The sequence below is a fragment of the Microtus pennsylvanicus genome, chromosome 1, assembly GCF_037038515.1.
Source record: "Microtus pennsylvanicus isolate mMicPen1 chromosome 1, mMicPen1.hap1, whole genome shotgun sequence".
Taxonomy (NCBI): Eukaryota; Metazoa; Chordata; class Mammalia; order Rodentia; family Cricetidae; genus Microtus; species Microtus pennsylvanicus.
The window spans coordinates 39,806,870-39,830,243 of NC_134579.1; positions in this window are offsets into that span (position 1 = coordinate 39,806,870).

Below are 23,374 nucleotides of genomic sequence, written 5' to 3' on the forward strand. Positions count from 1 at the left end.
GGTGAGGTATTTGATTGACAGCCTTACTAGCCAGTATGCCCTGGCGCCGTGCTTTGGGGGCTGTAATTGGCGCTACCTGTTGAAGGACGCAAGTGTGAGTCAATAGAATGCTCGCAAGCAGGAGAACTTGGCGCTCCTGGAGTCCGAGGCTGCAGGGCAGGTTATCTTGGGTCTCGCTCTGGACCACTCTGTGATCTGGGCTTTTTTTTTCAGCCTTTTTTCTCTGAATCTCTTCCTGCTCGCCAGGTGCATCTATTGGGCTCCCTTCGCCGTCCTGCTATCTGCGTCTAACGTGGATTTGTAAATAATCCCTACAAACTGTTAGCCTCCTAATGGCTTAACAGGTCACCTGTACCAAAATGAATTGGTTTTCGATGGAATCCTAGCTTCCAGATCTTAAGGAATTGTCTGCCCAGCCTTGCACAGCCTATGAAATAGAACAACGGTCCCCTTCTTCACAGAGACAAATTAAAATTTCAAGGAAACATTTCTCTCCAACAATGTCAAGATGCCTTTTAAGCTTTTTCTCATTTGGATAATTTTGGGAAATACTCTATTCCATACAGGAAAATAAAACAGCCCACCATCGTGGGAAGACGTAGTTCTGAGCCCCGACTGGTTGTTCTTAAAAGGCAACTTAGGGTCCATAATCAACCGTATACTTCAGTCTGAGCAACACAACAGAGACCATTAGTAATCATCCCAAATATTTAATTGTCTTATATCTTAGATAAAGAACGACACTCGCAGCCCCTCCCCTTTCTCTTTCAGAGGAGAGAGGAGAGGAAGGAAAAAAGGACATTTGAATGTTATATGACTTACTCAGGCACAAAGCAAAAGAACCATGGTGACAGAATAGCGCTCGGATTTTCAGATACTCAGCTCAACGCTCACATTCTCATTTTGAGTGTTTCACTCCTCAACATTTGCATTATCTCTTTGTGACCCCCTTTATACTTTCATTGTCACAACTAGATAGTAACGTTCTTAAGGGCGGGAATGGAATCTTGTGCTTCTAGTTAATTTAGTACCTGGCACAATATTTAACTTGCAAAAGACAGTTGAGGGTTTTTGAACAATGGATTAGTTAATGACTATCAATTAAAGATTTATAAAATGATACCAAAAATTGGGAGATTGGGAGGGGTGAAAAATAAGTGTAAAACAAATTCCATATTATAAACTAGATCTTGACATGCTTCTAAATTCTATATTAGATTTCTAACAATATGTGTCTTTGTCCTTAACTGTCTTCTCTCACCTTTTTTTCTTCCTTCTGGCCCATTGTTCACTCCAAACATGGGTATCAATACAAGCTAAAGGATTTTCTTTCCTTCAGCAAAAGTTGACCTACCTGCCACTCCTTAAGCATTGAATGAATGAAGACAGGTCCATAGCGTGTGGAGGTCCGGTCTTGTGGTGAAAGCAAAGAAGATATCCCAGTTCAGAAAAGAGAGAAGGAATGTTTACAAACAAAACCTGAATCACCCATCACAAGCGTTGCACTATCACAGACTGTAGTCTATAAATCAAAAGGCCGAAGGGGAAAAGCATGTGAAATAGATTGACAAAAACTTTTCTGAAGATTACAGAGGGAATTCAACAACCTGTTGAGTTTCTTTTTTTAAAGTAATAAAGCACACAGTCATCCAGCTGGAACAACAAATAGGTATAAAATGTAAGAGAAAAGTCATGTCTAAATATATACAGGCTTCCGGGCTGGAGAGATGGCTCAGCAGTTGGGAGCACTGGCTGCTCTACCAAAGGACCTGGATTCAATTCCCAGCACCTACATGACAGCTCACAACTGTCTGTAACCCTCACACAGACATGCAGGCAGGTAAAATACCAACACATATAAAATAAAAATCAGTAAATCATTTTAAATATGTATATATGTGTGTATATATATATATGCATACGTGGTTCCAACTTAAATATTAGAAACTTAAAACAACTGGAAATATGACTCTATGGTGAGACAGTTGTCTAACATGTGTAAGACTCTGCTTCTATCCTCATAAACACACACACAAACCCAATTAAAAATAAAATGAATTACTATACTTAGGACTCTCTGGCATTATTCTAAAGATTAGCAATAATCTACAGTATTACAATAACATATACATGGTAAGTACCCAGCATATATTAACTTGAATAAAAGACGAATGTGAAAATTTTAACATAATTGTAATGGGTAAAAGAGAGAAAAATCTCCTGTGCACAAAAAATATGGTGATGACAGCCTAGACTATAAGTGAAGATAGGAACCGGCAGAGAGCAGAAGGCACCTTGGATGCTAGGAAGCAGCATCGGCCACTGTCACAGAAGAACCTTGCGCCATGAATCATGGTGAATTATGTGTGGAAGCGCATTCCATCCTGAATTAAAAAGCAACGGGGTGTTATTCTATAAGCCATTTGGCAGCAGAAATGAGATCAGAGCGTACAATATATCTTTAAAACAACAGGGGAAAATGCCAAAGCTGGATCAAGTACCCTTGAGGAATAGCATCACACTGTGGAATTGGCCTGAGTGGAGTTCTGAATAAACCCTGACTTCTTCCTTCCTCCATGGCAAGTATAAAGAGCTCCCAGAAAGAAAAGCTGTCTGAGCTTGATACTTGCCACAAAGTAATTAAAGCATTGGATGAAACCAATAAACCAGAAGGAGTTTTAGAATATGTGTTGGAAGCATGTGACAACTCTCTTTAAGGGGTCATAATCTTGGGCTCAAGCCAACTATGAGGCTGATCAAAGCCACTTTTTTCCACACCAAAAGGCAATCAAATCATAGCCCAAAATATGTACTTGTGTGACACTAACTAGAAAGGAGGATTGGTGGAGTTGGCTGGGCTTTGATCAAAGCAAGCCTGTGAATGATATACTGCATATGGAAAGTTCTAGGGGGTGGATGTCACCTACATTCCAAACACCGGAAGCTACGGACCTGACAAACGCCTCGTCAGTTTACTCCTCATTATACTCTGAGACAGGTAGCCATTCTCCCCACATTGCACAGAAAAGAAAATTTAAGGCTCAGAAAGAACTCTGCCCATGATCACTTGAGATGATCTCGTCCTCCAATCGAGGAATAATTTACAGGACCGCATTCCTACTCGCTTGCCTATCACTGACCAGAGGACTGGACAGACTAGAATAGGAGAGGCTGGTCAGATATTCTGGAAAATGTGAACAGATGTGATTCATCTGCCAGAACTCTTATAACAAAATAGGACAGATTGGGTACCTTTAACAAGAAGACATATTTTCTCCCCATTTTGGAATTTAGAGTTCTAAGATCAAAGTATCCGCAGGCTTAGTTGCTTCTGAAGCCCTGATTGGCCACACCGAGCCGCCTCCTCCGTGCCTTGCTTAGTCTGTTGTCTGGAGGCCAGAACCCTAGGTTTCTGTGTGTCCCGATTCCCTCATCCCATGACATCCATCAAACTGTAGTCAAGACCATCTTAACGGCTTTGTTTGAATTTAAGGCCGCCAGCTCCAAAGGAACTTGTTTCCTGAGGTAAGGGTGGGGCTTCAAAGTATGAACTTAGGCGGAGGGATACAGTTTAGCCCATAGCAGTGTAATCATCAAATTTGTCGTTTCTTGGAGAGCATCTACTGTAAACTAGATCTATGTCAATTTCTTACATTTGGCTCTTCGTTGAATCCTCACAGACACGCTATGCAGTGGTTACCGATAACTCATTTTAAACGTGGTAAAACTGAAGGGGAAAAAAAGTGAATTCGTAAGCCCAAGATCATACATAAGCTTGGAAACAGAGGTTTAGGTCATCAGTCTTATCTGAAAGCTCCAAGACTCTCCATTCATGCTGGTATCTTTCTGTTTGGGAAACCAGAGAAATCTCATTATGCAAGTCTTTGATATTTAAGAAAGTTAATTATGGTCAGGTTCAAGTATAGGGATAAAACATTAAAAAAATTTTCATCAGGAGTTTGGATGCAACTAAAAGACAATTAAGAGTTGGAGGGCAAAGAATATGAAAAGCAAAGCCTTCTGGGATGGCCACTCATGGAAGGTTATCTCATAGGAAAGCTGAGTATAATTTGAAATATATTAAGAGAGTCACTAGGGTGTGCCCCATTAGAACAGAAGACAATCAGTTATTCAATAACTAATTAGACAGAGCAAGGCAGTATTAATTTCCTGAGTGAGGCTGGAGTCTCAGCAAATATCAGAGCAGCTGGAGAGACTACGCGTAGAAAGAGTGATAACACGGGATTTCCCATAATGCAAGGCAAGCAACTGTTCATATTAGCAAAAGCAAACTTCTCCCATCTACTTGCTGTGAGATAATGGGTCCTAGACCAAATAACCTAAGCTGTCACCCATTTCAGGTTCATCAGACGATTTACAGCGACATCCTTATTATTTGCCAACCCAGGAGTTAGAATTTCATTATGAGAACACAGCTGAGACGCTGCATCCTAACTATATTCTTTCTAGCAAACTTTCAAGCAGATTAGAGAATTATCCCTCCTTCCAAATCTTTGTCAGGCTTTTTCCTGATTTTAGTGTGTGTGTGTGTGTGTGTGTGTATATATATATATATATATATATATATATATATATATATATATATCCCATCGGAGGAACTGGTTAATAATTGTCAGCTCTCTATCATGTAGCAGGGAATAACCATTGGCTTTTAAAAAAAATTCCTTATTCAGCCTACTGCAAGCCCACAAAAGAAAAAAAAGCACACAGGGTTAATTAATTAAATAATGTCATAGCTCCCATGGGTTTCAGATAAAAAGCCAGGGGTCATAAGGACAAGTCAAAAACATACCAAGTATGGTTCGGCACACAATCAATAACAGAACTGTAAACAGAACTCAGGCCTTCTAGGACAAAACTCAAATATTTGCTGTTAAGCATGCAATTAAAATCAGTTCTTTGTGCATATTCTAAAATAGATTTTCACATACTCATCCATCACACTGTGATATGATAAGATAAAGGGTTTGATGTTGACACGGGCCTGAGCTTAGTGACTGCAGGACTAACAGGCACCTTCAGCCTCAAGACGAGTTGTTCCCTGCATATAATAAACAACCTAGGCTCTCACATGAAACAAATGGCATGTAAAAGTGATTTATAGAATGCAAGCTACTTGCAAATATGTTGTCTTCATTCTTCTTTTACATTTGTGAGACGGTTTAAAAAGGTTGGCTTGACGTTTGACTTGTTCCTCCATTTCATGATCTGAAAGTCTCCTGTGCCTGTGGACCGACTGTCACTGGAGGACGGAGGGAGACCTAACTAGCTGACATTTAAGTTCTGTCTTTATGTGCATCTAGTCAAAGCCTCCCTGAAAGGGTAAGTTAAATGGTGTCCATGTAGGCATTTGCCAATAGAGACTAACTGCAGCCTATAGTAAGAAACCAGAACAAAACAAAAACCAAACAGACAAGGATCTTTAAAAGCATTTTTAAATATTTAAACCCTTAAAATCTTCTACTAATTGGTTCTCTTTAGAGGTCACATTTTTATTAATATTTCTACTTGTATGTACTGGCATAATTTTATCATTAAGAAACTATAACAATTATAAACATGTATTTTTAGTCATTTTAGAGAACATTTTTAACAAATTTAAGTATCTAGCATATGCTTTTAATCTCCAGTTCTTGTAGCTGACATTTTGTGGTGAGCATTTCCCACTACATTAACTGTTCTTTAGACATGCTGATTTTGAAAATCAAGCACACCAATATAACATAGTTTATTTAATCATTTCTATATTCTTGGATATTTCAGAAATAATTTCATATATTATAAATAAAAATAATTAAATGCCTTTATACTAAATATCTGAAGAGTTTCCAAGGGCTTTTTAAGAGGTATTATTCTGCCAAGGTACTGTACTTTCACACATAATTCTAAATTCTATATTTTAAAGATTTTACAAATTTATAACCTTATTAGGAGCATATATCCCTGTGGAAAACTCATGGTACAAAGAACCAGTGTAAAATGAAATTTGATACGACCTGCATTTATGCCAACCTTTTCTAGATGTTGTTGCTAAAATTTGAGGCTCGCTTTAAGATGGTGAGTGCATGTTCACAGTGAACCAAACACAACCTGACAAAGTAGAACACGTGAGCGCTTGTGGTTTTGGTTTGAAAGAGGAAATACCAAAGTTCTCATAGACTTTTCATAAAGCTGAGAAAGAAGTGGTAACACATATTTGACTTCTAAGTGTATAAAGCGGTAACCAGTTTCCATTTTGTTGGTACTTACTGATATCACATACTGCCGCTGTGTGAATAGACATGAGGAAGTCGTAACGTGGAGAGCTGGAAAAGTCAATAAAGATGTGTAGCTAGATCTACAAAAGAGCAGCTTCTTAAGAAAATAATCGAGTAGATGTGTGGGCAATTTGGCCGAGACATCTGTTACCCTATTGATCACCAGTGTTGATTGGGCTGATGTGGCTAACTAGGTGGGTATTCCCTTCCTCCCTCCATGTGCCTCCCTCCTGAAGCTGCATGCTCCATCAAAGAGCACAGCCTTCCTCCAAATACACAGAAGCAGTCTTCGGTAAGGTGGAGTAGCTTTTCTCCCTTGCTGGATCCTCTAATCAAGCTCTCAAGAAAACAAGTGGTAAAGGGTGTTCAAAGCAATTGGGGTTTTACAACTATGGACAAAGTAAGGAGAGACGTTAACTCTGAAAATGACCATTCAAACTGAATTTGACAGCAGGAGTCAATCAACAAATAATAGGTTTGTTGACTCTGAGCTAGGTAATAGAAACTATAAAGACGGACTGCTTTTCTTGGGCTTGGAGCAGTTCTATTTAGACCCAGCCTTTTGCCCCCTGGAGCTTTAACTCACCAAGATGCAGGAAGACGGTGTCACTTAGGCAGAGATATGCGTTTGTTTCGTAGTGACAATAACAAACGTTAACAGCACTACTAACTTTTATGGTGGGTAACAAGGGGTTAAATGTTAAAATGTTTACAAATATCCACACTCGTTATTAGTTCTCTTTAGACCATCAACTGGAGCTTTAGGGAATAAGCCAGAGTACAGGAACAAAAATTCAAATCCAGTGTGAAGGTAGAAGACATGAGTGACATCCTGTCGGCACCAAGACAAGAGCATCCTTATGTGGTCCTCTCTAGCCATGAAGCAGAAGCCTTCTGTTCTAATCAGCTCTTTCACTAGCTTAGACTGACAAGACATTATTGTTTTCTTAACCTTTGCCAAGCTGAAGCACTTTACAAGGTTTTTTTCTTTTTCTTTTTCTTTTTCAGTAGCAGCAAGAGTGATTTATGGGTTATTTGTCTCTCTAGCTCTGTTCAGCTAGGAAAAACCCATATTTCTCAGCCTCATTTGTCTCTCCCCGTTCTTCCAATTCTCTACTGTCTTTAGCCATAGTCCTTTCCTAATACAAATCTTGTATTGATTTGCATAGCTTTTCAAGAGTGTCAGTGTCTAATACGCTCTAATTATGGAAACGAAATATCATGAACTCTCTGGAACAGTTCCTACTTAAAATATTCCGTACCACTGTTCTCAGAAGCCATCAGAAACATTCAGTGCCTCAACAAATATGACTATTTGCCATTACGCTGTTTTTGAATTTGAGTGACAAGACCTTTAAGAGATCTAATGCCCGTGGTACATTTTTAAGAACAGAAACTCTGCAGTCAGATGAACTTGAGTCTGCTGTCTGTTCATTGCAGACAGTGGACAAATTCATCTGATTGCTTCAGTTTTCTGCTTATTGGAGAAATATAAGATTATGGATTGATATGAAGACTGCGTGACAGGATCCATGCTGTCACATAAGAAGATGCCTGGTAAAGTGGAAATCACCCCCAAATGTTTGTCTTTACCATTTTTCAGCACCAGACTTCTCATATGAATTGTGCTCACTGCCAAAAATCTTACAAGGGAACCGGCAAGGCACAACCATGAAAACAAAAACATCTGCTGCCGGCTAACATCTGCAGCTTAGATAGCTGGCTATTTAAGGGTTACTAGTGACTGTATCATTTAGAAATAAAATCTTCAAAGAAACTGTCAAGTTGGCAATGTTTGGGTAGAGACATGCAGAATAGAAGGGGGAGAACAGACAAGTAACTCGGTCACATTTTATCTGCTTAACAAACTCTAGAACCTCAAACCAGACATTAAGAAAACTTACTATTGGAAGAGGAAATGCATTTTTTTAGATGACTAAATACATGGAACAGCTTTCAGTATGGATGGAAATAATATTTCAAACAGAATGGTAATATGTAACCAAAGTCTGTCTCTATTCAAACTCCAAGACTGAGAACTCATTTTTTTTTTGGTCTCTTTTGTTTTTCTAATTAAAAATGTAAAGAGATTAACATAACCATTGGCAGTCACTGGCACTGCGAAATATTTCTCAGTAATCCACAGGAAATACTCAGTGTCTTGCCAAAAAGTCCTGGGGGGGGGGGATAGGAGATGCAAAGAATAAACAATTCTTAATCAGACTGACTTCTTTAAACAAAGCGAGAGGTTCTGTGTCAGCATTTCAGTAGCGGATGATAGAAACGACAATGCAAATATTGTATTAGATAATGTATATGTTGGCTGAATTTTTACTTTTCTCCGTAGAATGCATCATTTTTAATGAAGAGGACTCACTAGATGCATAATTGTGATTTAAATTTACAACACAAAGGTATTTGGTAAATGGTAATTTATAAATAAGAAATAAATTATAAGACTATGTAATGATTGGTAGACTTAAAAGTATTTTATCATATGTGTCATGCTGACTCTTCTTTTTAAGATTTATCTTTATTTTATGTTTATGGATATGGGTACACACGGTGCCCACAGATTCTAGGAGAGAGCCTCAGATCTTCTGGACCTGGAGTTGCAGGCGATTGTTCACCACGTGGAGCTGCCGAGAATCAAACCCAGGCCATCCAGAAAAGCAGTTCGTGCTCTTAACCACTGAGCCATCTCTCCAGCCGCATGTATCAACTCAAAGAATTTCAAAGTCCAAGAAAGAGAGTTGAAAGAATCATGGCTATAGCTTAAAAATCAAAACCTGCATTCCACGAGGCACAGGACGTAAAGGAGATACTGAAGACAGAGCCTCATTTTCATTATGAATATCAGCCCCCGTGAAAGCCTTGGGGTTTGATGGCACAGAATTAGAAAAGAAGAAAAATGCCAAGAATAAAAATATTTAATTTTGGGTCTGGAGAGATGGCTCAATGGTTAAGAGCACTGACTTCTCTTCCAAAGGACCCGTGTTCAATTCCCAGCACCCACATGGCAGCTCACAACTGTCTGAAACCCCAGTTCTAGGGGACCCAAAACCTGTGACAAAACACCAATGCACATTTTTAAAAAAATAATATTTATTTTTATGACCTGTAAATTAATTTGAAAAATGCATTTTGATTGTTTAATGTATATCCCCAATAATGTCCAGTGCACAGTGAGTACTATTTAGATATGAATGAATGAATGAATGAATGAATGAATGAGTACTAATGAATTGGATAGAATTTTAGGCCTGAACTTGAAGATGTATTAAAGTTGTAAATTAGATAAACCATTTCATTCATTCCAAAGTTATCTGTTCCATGTGTATTTGGAATTGGGTACAATGCTGTAGCTGACAGATGAAAACAGAAGGGAAAAGCAGGAAAAGGGAAAAGCAAAAGAGAAGTAATATTAACTTGAAGAGCTAATGACTATGGAGTGACGGATACAAACAACTAATTATAAATCGGTGTTATAAGAATAATGATAGAATCATACAACGTCCCTTCTGGGTACCCGCATGAAGAAGAGGTGAACGAATTGAGAAGGTGGGTTTTAGCTTTTCTTGAACCTTTAAGTACATAAATAGCTTCTTCAACATAGCTCTATGCTAGTTTTCCTAACATGTCTTTGGGATTTCTTTCATCTTTTTCACTAAGTCATATTACTTTCCCAGCTCCAAAATATTTAAGAAGCAAATGTAATTTGAGCAAGAATTGAAAGTTATAAATTATGATTTCAAGAAGTAACAAAGAAAAAGAAAAGACAAAAAAGAAAGGCTGGAGTGTGAATGATTTTAAGATTTTATGCAAAGAGATAGAGCTAGATAACAAAATTACAAATATTAAAAAGTAAAATGAGTCTGGACAGTGGTGGCACACATCTTGGGAGAAGAGTCGGGAGGATCTCTGTGAGTTCAAGGACAGCTTGGTCTAAAGAGTGAGTTCCAGGACAGCCAGGGATGGGTACATAGAGAAACCCTGTCTCCGGGAGCAAGGAGTAAAATGAGATAATCAATAAAACAAGGTCACAGTCTGTAACAGCTATTTAATAATCTTTCTACTTTCTCAACCTGTTCATTTCTCCTCTGAAATAGTAATTTTAACTGACAGCTGAAAATAGAAGCTATTTAATGAGAAAGTCTTCATCCCTTTGCCATGGAGCCTTCTGGACAATAGAGCAGCAACACGCGTCGCTGCCTTCCTGATCTCATCTGCCTCCTATATCTTTGTCAACTGAAGAGGCATTTTCCTCCCGTCCAACCCATGTGTTCAATATCTATCTCCTCGTTTCTCAGAAACCTGATCCTCTTTATGTGCATTCATTCCTTCTCTCTCCTACATCTTCTGTCCTTTCCTTTCTCCTCCTTCTTGTCTGATTTTTTTTCTTTTGTAAGATCATCCTACCTTAAAATAACATGTCTTAACTTCTGTATCTCTTTTTCAGCTACTTTTCTATCTCTCTACCCCACTTCACAGCCAAGTCTCAAAGCTGTTCCGGCTTCCTCGGTTCTCTTTCCTTGTCCAATTCATTCTAATCCAGTTTCTTTTCTCATTGCTATGACGCAGTTTTATTTGCTGAGCGTACTAATGTCCAACAGGTTTCCACACGATGAATACTTTTCAGCCCCCTTCATGTCTGATGTCTCAAAAGGTATTTAACAGTTAACCTTATCTCTTTAACTCAAATAATTCTTTCTCTTGGCTCTAAAGCCTTACTCTCCTAGTTGTCCCATTTTCCTAGCCACTCCATTCTAGATCCTTCTTTCCACAGAGTGATTCAGCCTTAAGACTTTATTCTAGATTGTCTTTCTTTACGTTCTAATCCCTAGGTCCTATGTTCTGTCTAATCTAAAGGCTTTAAATACTATCTATAGGTTTACAACCCTCATACTGACAACAATAATTCAAACCTCTTTCTGAGCTTCAGATCCCCATTGATATCCCCATTTGGATATCTCCCAGAAATCTAAAAAAAAAAGGGCTACAAATGAACTATTTTTGATCCCCATTTCAGATATTAGTAGTTCAGTCAAGTAAATTAAAACCAAGCAATTATTCCTGGCTCCTTACCTCACTCATTAACAATTAGCCTACAGCCAGCTCTTAGGTTTTGTCAATTCTATGACCTATATATTCTTCAAGAGAAAAAAGTATGTTTATATTCTGTCTCAAGAATAAACAACCACCAAAAAAGGGGACATTGGTAGAGTTTAGCCTGAAAAGCATGACGGCTAATATATAATATTTAGAATCAAATGATAGCTTTTGAATTGTTTATCTCCCTGCCTTTCTAACAGCACCAACCTCTTTCTTTGTTCCCACCATCTTAAATCCAATCACATTTTCCCACTCCTATAAATTTGAAATGTATCCGTATGTGTTGATTATCACAATTTAGAAACTGTCAAAACATCTCACCTTTTCTACATACAAAGCCATGAACCCTTAGCCTGATTCTTCTAAGCTATGGTTGAACTCTGAGACAAAAAAAAAAAAATCTAAGAAAAAAGATAGTCTTCTGTAGTTATAAACAAGCATTGGATGTCTATTCATCTACAATAGGAAGAGTGAAGATTTAGCGAAGAGTTTTCTTCCTTATTTATTGAATGGGAAGAAATCAAAGATTCCTACCCAGCAGTTTTATAATAAGAGTTCATTTAGTGCTGTAAGGTAACAAGCAATTTCCTCAGTATATTATTTTTGAAATAATTTAAAAAATTTTACATCCTTAAGATGAAAATCAACTGCTTTGGAATGTGCACGATGCTTTGATTTTTTTTTTTAGATAAATATAAACAGAAGCCAAGTCTTCTTTTCACTTTGGCATTTGGATTTTTTTTTTAATACGATAAAAAGCAAGCTCGCCTCCTGGGTGTAAGGAGAGCTTCTCGCTGTAAGAGTCAATCAATCAGGAAGGGCATTTGTGGGTAGGAGTTGTGAAAAATTGCCAGCTTGACCTTGAAAAAAGAAAAAGAATTGAGACTGGTAGCAACTAGTACTTATTTCCCATGTGCTGCTGTCTCTTTTGCATTTTAAAATTTGATTTAAATTTCTCTCCCCTACTACCTACTCTCACATTTTCTTGTTGCTATTTAACATCGTGATGTATGTTACGGGGCCCTCACAGCTGGCTCGGAAGCTTCTCCTAGTAGGCTAATCTCATCTTGACTCGATGACGTTGTGCATAATGTAATCTAATGAAGCTGTGACTGAAAAGCATTCTGCAGAAAAGAGTAATTCATCTATTCAAAGCAGCAGCAAACAGGAATGCAGCGAGATTAGCAAAATCACCTTGATTCATATAAGTTAATGGAATGTGTGTTCTTGTATATGTGTCTTTGAATCTATATACTCATTAAGTTGGGTAGACACAAAAACAATAGAACCACAAGGTTGGGAAAGATGAACCATCTACTCCTCTTAGCTGTTTAATCTTTAAATAGTCTCATCAACATTTACTCAATCCAGTTACTACATAGCTGAACACTGGTCCTGTTCCCCATGTTCCATCAACTTTCACCAATGAGAAAAAAGGTGTAAAATAGCTTGAGGGAGAGAGATTTTTAGTCTCGACTGCAAAACAGGGCTTGAGTGAAGCTTTAAGAAAAAAGAAACAAACAAGCAAATATCGGGTTGAAGAAATGGCTCTGAAGTTAAGAAACACTGTTACTCTTGCAGAAGACCCAGAGTTCAATTCCCGGTACCTGCATGGAGGCTCACGACTATCAGTAACTTGAGTTTCGAGGAACCCAACACCCTCTTCCTCTCTTCCACGGGTACCAGGCAATCATGTGGTGCACAGACATACATGTAGGCAAAATATTCATACATATAAAATAAAGTCCATAAATCAGTAATAACAGTGCAATAACAAAACATCCCACATGCTCAGGTGACTACGTATGATGTGTTTCATCATATTTTTTTTAGTATGAATCACTGGAGATTGAATCCACAATTCAAAATTTTTGAGCCTGCCAAAATGACTCCAAAGGCAATCAAGGTGAAGAGCTACTGCTTTAATAGCAACGCCCCAAACGATAAAACTGGTTTTTGAAGAGCCAAACCCCTATCACCCTGCTGATTTTAGCTGTTTTTAGCTGCTGGTTCTAAAAGAAAATCTCTTGGGAATTATTAGATGAAGCTGAATAACAAAAAAAATAAAACACAACAACAACAAAAAACCCTGTCTAATTTTCAGGTCAAACTTAAACAATAGATTAGTTTTTTAAAGCAAGTGTGCTTAGCAATGTGAATGACAGACATCACATATGACCCCCATTTCTTTTTCAGCCCTTCAGGGAATGATCCTTTTCTTAAACTCCTACACTTGTGCGTAGAAGAGAAGTCTCTCATCTTAAGAATTTGGCTGGAAAAAGCTTTCTGTAAAGTCTGGTTCTCTGCAGTCACTACTAACCTTCATTTGCTACATTTCCCTCTCCTTTATGATACCATCCAAGTATCCTCTTCATTTTAGCATACTCAAGGACGGGTCTCCTCTATACTCTAATAGAGATACTGCAAAGAAACCCCTCATGTAGAAATTCTCAGTCCATATAACATTAGACAATACAGTAAGACTAAAATATTTAAATATTCTACTCCTTTCCCTTTTATAACATATATATGCCCTAGTTTGTGTCTCTATTGCTAAGAAAAACTAACTACGTAGAAAAAGAGCTTATTTGGCTTACAAGTTATAGTCTGTGATCAGGGGAGGCCACCGTAGGAACCCAAGACAGGATCTTGAAGCAGAAAACATGAAGACATACTGCTTACCAGCTTTCTCTGGTTTGCTCAGCTACTTTTCTCATATAACCCGGGTCCCTCTGCCTAGGAATGGCACCTCCCACAATGGGTTGGCTCCTTTACTTCAAATAGTAATTAAGAAAATGCCCCCACAGACATGTCCCCAGCAAATCTGTCCGAAGCAATTCCTCAATTGAGGGTCCCTCTTTCCAGGTGACTCAGTTTATGACACATTAACAAAATACTAAACAATACAAAATATTAAGAACTACGAGTCTTAAATCTTATACTGCCATGTTCTAGTAGCTGATTATCAAGTCTATTTCATACTACAAAAAATATTGTGATAAGGGTACCCCTTCCTCCACAACCTCTTCAGCAAAGGCTATCATTGGTGTGTTTGACTTTAGCCATTCTGACAGGTGTAAGATGATATCTCAAAGTTGTTTTGATTTGCATTTCCCTGATTGCTAAGGAGGTTGAGCATGACCTTAAGTGTCTTTTGGCCATTTGAACTTCTTCTGTTGAGAATTCTCTGTTCAGTTCAGTGCCCCATTTTTTAATTGGGTTAATTAGCATTTTAAAGTCTAGTTTCTTGAGTTCTCTATATATTTTGGAGATCAGACCTTTGTCTGTTGCTGGGTTGGTGAAGATCTTCTCCCAGTCAGTAGGTTGCCTTTTTGTCTTAGTGACAGTGTCCTTTGCTTTACAGAAGCTTCTCAGTTTTAGTAGGTCCCATTTATTCAATGTTGCCCTTAATGTCTGTGCTGCTGGGGTTATATATAGGAAGCGATCTCCTGTGCCCATATGTTGTAGGGTACTTCCCACTTTCTCTTCTATCAGGTTCAGTGTGTTCAGACTGATATTGAGGTCTTTGATCCATTTGGACTTGAGTTTTGTGCATGGTGATAGATATGGATCTATTTTCATTCTTCTACAGGTTGACATCCAGTTGTGCCAGCACCATTTGTTGAAGATGCTTTCTTTCTTCCATTGTATACTTTTAGCTCCTTTATCGAAAATGAGGTGTTCATAGGTTTGTGGGTTAAAATTCAGGTCTTCTATACGATTCCATTGGTCGACTTCTCTGTTTTTATGCCAGTACCACACTGTTTTCATTACTGTAGCTCTGTAATAGAGTTTGAAGTCAGGGATGGTAATGCCTCCAGAAGATCCCTTATTGTATAAGATTGTTTTGGCTATCCTGGGTTTTTTGTTTTTCCATATAAAGTTGATTATTGTCCTCTCAAGATCTGTGAAGAATTTTGATGGGACCTTGATGGGGATTGCATTGAATCTATAAATTGCCTTTGGTAGAATTGCCATTTTTACTATGTTGATCCTCCCAATCCAAGAGCAAGGGAGATCCTTCCATTTTCTGGTATCCTCTTCAATTTCTTTCTTCAATGCCTTAAAGTTCTTGTCAAACAGATCTTTCACTTCCTTGGTTAGAATTACCCCAAGATATTTTATGCTGTTTGTGGGAGGCTGGGAGGAGGCAGAAACTTTTTTTTCTCAATAAAAAATTTAAAAAAAAAAGAAATAAAGTCTATTTAATGTAAAAAAAGTATTGTGATATTTCCAATGGCTTGGCTGAAATAGATAATCCAAATGCATTAACATCTTCAACATCTGATGAAGAACACATAGCAGACAGAATTTTGATTTCTTTCTTTTCTAGTTTGAATATATCCTAGCTTCTCTAGAGCTTCCTTGTAAACATGGCTTTATTTGCTCAGTGTCTGAGACGCTTCCTTCTTATGTTCTTTTTTGAGGTAGGGTCTCAGTGTGGAGCATTGAATGGCCTGGAATTCATTATGTAGACCCAGCTGATGTCAAATTCACAGAGATCCATCTGCCTCAGTTTTCCAAGTATTGAGATTAAAGACACCCGACACCACACCCAACTTGACATTTTCCTGTCAATGCCTATAAGCCTTTTATTTTTTTTAAATATTTATTTATTATATATACAATGTTCTGTCTGTGTATATGCCTGAAGGTCAGAAGAGAGCACTAAACCTCATTACAGATGGTTGTGAGCCACCATGTGGTTGCTGGGAATTGAGCTCAGGACCTTTGGAAGAGGCAATCCTCTTAACCACTGAGCCATCTCTCCAGCCCCCTGTAAGGCTTTTAAAAGTATGGCTCTTAGAAATGTGAAGATTACCATCTTCATCATTAATTACCATAAAGTGGAAGATCTCTTACCTAAAAAAAAAGGGAATAATGATAATTGAAAAAGGTACTCATGTGAATAACTATTAAGTATGTAATCAGTTAGAATGCAGTGTGTGAATAAGAACGGACCTGTCATGAATGGATCAAGGTAAGACTTTCAAGACAAAAGGAAGTTTGGGACGAGTCAGAACATCATTTTTGTTGTTAATATTTTGGTGGTTGGCAGCTAACAGTTGGGCATTTAAGTCAGGCATTCAAGAAAGAGGAGTCTGTTCTATAACTGTTGCAAATATATAAATTCGTGAGTCACTGGCATTTAGATGGTATTTAAAGTGATGATATTGAATCAGGCCACCAACGTAATAAATAGGAAAGAAAAGAGGTGGGCTAGGAATGTAGCCTGGTGGTAAAGTGCTTACCTAACATGTACAAGGCTCTGGGTTTGATCTTTAGCACCAGAAAGAAATGGGGCAGAGGTCTTCAAAGACTGAACTCTAAGGCACACTCATATAAAATGAGTAATGACCAAAAAAAGAGTATAAAGGGGCTGTCCATGAGGTAGTTGAAAAACAGTGTACTGGGAAGGGAGATGGTGTTCTACTGTACCAAATGTTGCTGAAAGTCTAGGGCCAGGACTGGGAGTCATGGATTATATTTACAGAAGTGATTACAGTAGTTAGGATGAAAGCTGGCGGACATGTTCAAGAGAAAGCAGGAAAGTCCAAGTATAGAAAATGGGAAGGAACAATGCCTTGAGATGTTTTACAATTTTGCTATGTGATGTAATATTACATATCATGGGAATTCCTCCGTGAAGAGAAATGGCTGATGAGCTGCAGCAGAAGCAATGTCAAGAGAAGGGAGGTATTGTTGATTTGTTGTTGTTGTTGTTTTCTTTTTGGAGGGGGAGATAATAAAAATAGGTGGTTAGTTGTTTATTTGTTTCTTGTTTTGTTTTGGGCTTTTTTTTTTTTGAACAAACAGGAAAACAATGATACATAAGAGTTGGGGAGAAAAAACTGGAAGACAACCTTGAGTGGAAGAGGCGCAAAGACCCAGAACCAAGTCGAAAGCCTGGCCATATCTGACTGTGGAGTTTCTCTGTAACCATGGGGAGAAAGGCAGAATATATAGACGCGGGTGTACTTGGGAAGGCACGGATGGTGGTGTTGCTTCATGGAACTCTTTAAATATTGTTTCTGTTTTCCTAGAGAAGGAAACAAGATCACAAGTGGAGAGTGGAGATGAAGAAGGGAATGCTGAAGGCCTAAGAGAAAGGGAATAATGAAATAATCCAGTTTAACAGAGTGCGAACATGATACCTAGGCAGCGTTAAGGTTGATGATCATGACTATTCAGTGAGGCCAGACAGAATAGCTCTATGTCATCCTCTAGTTACGTGAACTAAACAAGTATAGGCTTGTAATAGGCATAAGATGTATTTAAGCAAGACTGAAGTGAGAATATAGCAAAAGAATAGAAAGAAGCTGAGGCTGGGGGCGGGCATATGATAACTGATTATAAAATTCAAGCTGAGTAACTAAGGAGACAACATGAGTGACTAGAGGACATTAAGATCGATATTTTATTGGTCTTGATGGGATCTAAGGACTGTTGGGGCTGAGGTACTAGCATAAAGGAACTAGAAAGTTTTAAGGGGAAAATAATGAGAGTGGAAAGCTCCAAACTGAACTCATGCTCAAGGGTTCCAGTACCAACACGTCCACATTTACTAGTGGAAAATGTGACCCATGGAGTGGCTAGCATGAAGGTGGAAGACATAGGCATGGGAAGAGAGAAGGCTCAAAAAAGTAAAAAGTCAAGCAGTTGGTAGGAACATCTATATGTGTAAAGAAATCTAAGAATCAGGACAGCTGTACTATTGGGGCGAGTGACAGAAATGAGGAGGAGTGACCTTCTGGAGGTCAGCACACGACTGCAAAGAGAAGGGGAAGTGGGCGGAAGAGACATCTGATGGCATAGAAACCAAACCTTGGGAGGGAGATGAAGTAGAGATTGTTTTTGCTTATTTTCTTTTCATGCAGCACACCCAGTTTTAGCTCTAGCTTACCTGGATATATTTGCTTTCATATGTATTCTGTTTTTATTTGTGACTAAGATGGAGTCACGGAATAAAATTTTGAAGAGAGTCCTGAATAATGCTACTAGAATCCGCCTTCTGGGCTGACAATGACCTAGTAGCAAATTTAGTCATTTTAGTATCTTTTCTATGAATTAGAAAGTACAGAGTTGCTGAGACATGCCATATTTTACTGAATTTTAGTATTCTATATCATGAACAAAGACTTTCATACTAAAATATATAGGCCCTGATAGTCGACAGACATATTTTCAAGGCCCTTCAAGTTCTTCTCAGAATTCCTTACTAATGAGTCAACCTGGTGGGCACTAAAGACACGGCTCAGCAGTTAAGAGCACTTGCTACTCTTCCAGAGGACCTGGGTTCAGTTCCCAGCACCCACATGTTGACTTCCCACTATCTGTAACTCCAGCTTCAGGGGGTCTGATCACACCTTCGCTGCAGGTAGCAGGCATGCATGTGGTGAGCATACGTATAAGCAGGCAAATATTCACCCACAAAAAAATAAAAGCAAATTAAATTGTAAAGACTTACTCTGCTGTTTTCATTTCGTTAATCCTTTAAAAAATCAACACAAACATTCGATATAATTTAAATGACCCTTTATAATCAAGGCCTGCCATCCTATGCCTGCTCGTACATCTGTATTTATCTTCACACTGGTACTAAACATCAGACTTTATATTTTTTTTAGTTGATGAAAAACAAAAAAGATCTCTTCATACTTAAATGATGCATGCACACCAAAATCGGGCCAAATAACATCACTGTGTCCTCAGTAAGTGATAGTTTTGCAATGTTTCAAATAAAGAAAAGACGTGGGTGACCCGAGTCATCTCATGGCATGTGGTAGAACTGGAAAACCAAACCCGTGGAAATCAGAATCACATACCCATGCGTAACAGTAATTTTATTTCATCCAGCTTCTAACAGTATTAATCATCATGTCAATTTACTGAGATTATTTTAAAATCATAGTGATTTTGAGATTTGTTAATCTCTATATTGGATGATCTTCATGATCTTGATTTAATGCTTCACTTTTATTTAATTATGATTAAAATTAAAATAATATACATAGATTCTGTCCACTTTAATCTTAATAGAGACTGCACATTATTCAAATCAAAGAAATATTAATAATTTCCATTTTTCTTGTATTTTTATTTAGCAACTTTGATTTCTAAAGGTGAGGGAGTAATATTCTGGACACATTGTTCCTTAGGGTTCCATATTGGCAATTACTATTCCATATTGAAATTATTATTCAGTTTCTACATCCTGTAAATTCAGTTTTGTACCTCACTAAAAAGAGCTGAATAACCAGGTTCAGAAAAACCAAGAACCAGACCAACTATGAATGTCTCCACAGCAAGATTAAAGAATAACCTCTACAAATTGGCCCCTAGTGGGGTGAATAAAGTGTAAATTCAGTCATTTTGATGCCCTATTGAGTCACATGTCAACCACATGACTTGGGAGCAACAGAATACCCCAAGTGATACCCTGGCCTCCATGGGGAAAATAATTTCTCAAAAGAAAAAAATATGTTATGAAACAAAGAAAAAAGGGACATTGTACAGCCACATATAATTTTTTTTTTGAAAATCTGAATTTTTGAAATTTGAATACTAGGCTTGTCTCCTAGTGTCTCTTCCATTCCTGATTCCTTGGACATCTGTCACTATTCTCACAATCACAGCACAGGAAACTGACAAGACAAAGATGTGCCGGCCCACAATCCTCTTGCCTGGGGACATGCTGCAGAGCTGAAATCTGACATTGTTGTGTGTAGTCATTATCTCCAGGAGAGGCTTAACATCAAACGATCATTGTGAAAACAATTCATGGATCAGTTTGTGACACCAGACCGTGACAACAATTTACCAAAGCAAGACCACTTGGGAAGAAAATAAAGCGCCATGAGAAGAGCCTTAAAAGTCTGCAGTCTGGGAAGCGTCTTGATGGGAATAACTGGGCTGGGGGTTGGCGGCAGGGCTCTACACGGAGGTCTTGCAAGGCCTTAGATACCAGTATTCTGGTTGGGGAAAGGAGCCGCATTCAAACATTTATACACTAAGAGTATGAACACAGAACGCTTTCTCTCATTCTGCGCTTGGAGCGTCTGACCTTTGAAATTTGGCTACTACCGAGTACTTCAGAAGTACCACCTGTTTTGGTTTTTTTTCTTACTTTGGCAAATCAGTTATAAATAAAATGAGTTATTAATATCTGGCAGTGCAGCTTCAAACACTGAATAGAAAGTTTTCCTGACTGCTCTGCGAGTCCCTGAAGACAGATGGACCAAGCATGCCTGCATCGTTTGAGAAGACAGCCGTTTGCAGGGGAAGGCCAAAATCCCGGTCTGTCCACCCCGCCCGCACACCCACTGCTTCTGCAGGCTGAGCTCTCTGATGATTGGAGAGGGAGGGCTCTCTCTGCCCACAACAAATAAACAGTAGCAGGAGTCTGAGATTCATTTTAACAATGTATTTTAGGTCTTATTTAATTTCTTTTAAAAGGCACTGAAGCTACAGAATCACTGGAAACGCTGGCAACAAAGCATTTTGTAAGTCAACTCCTCCAAGTACAATCTCGCGCACACAAATTCACCAACCCGGATGCTGCATTAACTCTCTTCAAACCACGAGTAGCTACTGATTGACAGAATGGTCCAAACACAGAAAGAAATATGAAGATAAGAAAATGGGCTTCCATACTTGCTTGTTATTAAAATGCCATTTCAATTCCCTAAATGAAATCCTGCTGACCTAAGAATTGACACAGATTCCGAGCTCCCATCAAACTTCTAGACAGGAGGTTAGAAGTTAGTAGTAAATCTGATAAATAATTTAAATTTTAGAAGATTAAAGGTGAAATAAATAAAACATTAATAACTATCCTTTCCTTAGTTCAGAGCTTTAGTCAGTTTTTCGAGGAAGGAATTTGGGGTGAGATAATCTATATCTTAAGGATTCCCATCAAGGATGGTCTTGAAAATGCATTAACGGGATGCCACTCCTGGCAACATGGTGGATTGAGACGTGCGCTTGCTACTTTGCAGGGATGGCTTCAACTACACGAGGCTACTAGACACTGGAAATAAACCTGAATCGACTTACGCCATCACCCTGATTAAAATAGTGCACTTGGCTTCCCACGGATAATCAGAGCAAACTCTGAAGACCTTGCCATGTCTGGACCATCCTCTTGATCTGGAATTATCACTCTCCCCACCCTAACTCATGTTACTAGGCCCTGTTCATTAAGGCCTCTTTTCATTTCTTCCAACAACCTAAGCTCTTTCTCACTTCGTGCTCTTTTTAGTGACTAGCCTCTCCAACTGGGATGCTCATTCTCTACTTGTAGCCAACACTTAAGCACCCTTCAGGCCCCTGTTTTAGCCTACCTTAGTCTTTCCGAATTCACAGAGGAGGTTAGACACCTGTCCTAGTTTGCTTCTTATTGCTGCGATAAAGGCTATGACCGTAAGCAACTCGGGAAGGAAAGAATGTACTTGGTTTATATATCAACCACAGCCAATCGTTAAGGGAAGTCACAAAAGTAGCGAAAGCAGGAACAGAAGCAGAAACTATGAAGGAAAACTTACTGTTGGCTTGCACCTCTGGCTTATGCCACAACTTTTCTTATTCAGCAGCCCAGACCCACGTGCCTAGGGATGGCACTGCCCAAAGCAGACTGAAGCTCCCACGTAATTAGCAAGTAAGAAAATTCCCCACAGATATGCTCACAGACAGGTCAGTCTAATGGAAGCAATCCTCAGTTGAGATTCCCTCTTCCCAGGTGTCTCTAGATTGTACCAATTTAACAAAAGCGAGCCAGCACAGTAATCATCAGAGTAGGGGCTGGGGCGCTGTGCCTTTACAGAACTGGAAAGAATTAGGAACTGATCATGTGTGCAGTCAGCTGTTTAGCATCTGTCTCCTCCCATTCGCCTGAGAGTACAATGGCGGCAGGGACCTCATCTGTTTTAATTTATTTTGTGTCTTAAAATCAAATAAATTCAGGGACTAAGAAGACAGATCCATCAGTGAAATACTTAAAGTGCAAGTCAGGGGAATCTGAGTTTGACTCTCAGCACTGATATGAAATGTCAAGAACAGTGGCTTAATGCTGGGGAGGCAGAGGCAGAGTCAGAAGGGTCCCTAGGGTCTTGCTAGCCAACCGTGCTAGCTGAATTGGCAAGTTCCGGGTACAACAAGAGACCGTGTCTCAAAAATAAGGTGGAAGTGGTAGAATAAAACACCAGTTTCAACCTCTGGCTTCCACAAGCATATGCGTCCATGTGTATGAATGTACATATGCACAGGTACCTGTGCACACCCCCACCACGCACACACAATCCAGAACAGTGCCAGGTATATGGTAGTTACTCAACAGCTTCCAGTGAATGAGCCTCAGTACTGAAATCTAAGGCTCTTTATTTAAACTCAGCATTAATTCTCCTGTCCCAAATCAAGAGGTAAAGAGACTATGTGGTTAAATTGCTCATAGGAGTAATAATTTATTTCCTATGTTCATAAGTAGGTTGTTTTCAATTTTTCATTTGTACACAATTTTAAATGTGGAGTATGTCCTTCAGTTACATTCTGCTTCAAACTGGTAAATATACCAAAAATATGTTTGAGTGTAGTGCAGTTCCAAATACATGGAGCTATAGCTGATAATATCATTTCTAAAGGGAAAGACGTTCTTACTTCTACATTTAAAAAAAACATAAAAAAAGTGCATTGACCCTATTCAGCATTTTCTTTTTTCAGAGAAGGCTGAGGGGCCTAGGGAGGAAGGCGTTGGGTTCTATAGTGGAAAGAGACACCGGAGCTAAAGCTGATATATCCAGGCATTTTTGTCGACTCCATACTTCACCTCTCATGTGGCCTGCAGTAGAATAACAAAAGCAGGGGCATCACATATGGCAAGAATGATTTGTGGGAGACGGTTGTGAGGAGTACTGGGAAAACACTCCAAAGTGCACAGCTGTTTGTAAATCAGATGTTCAGACATCACGTCTATTAACGGAGACACTATA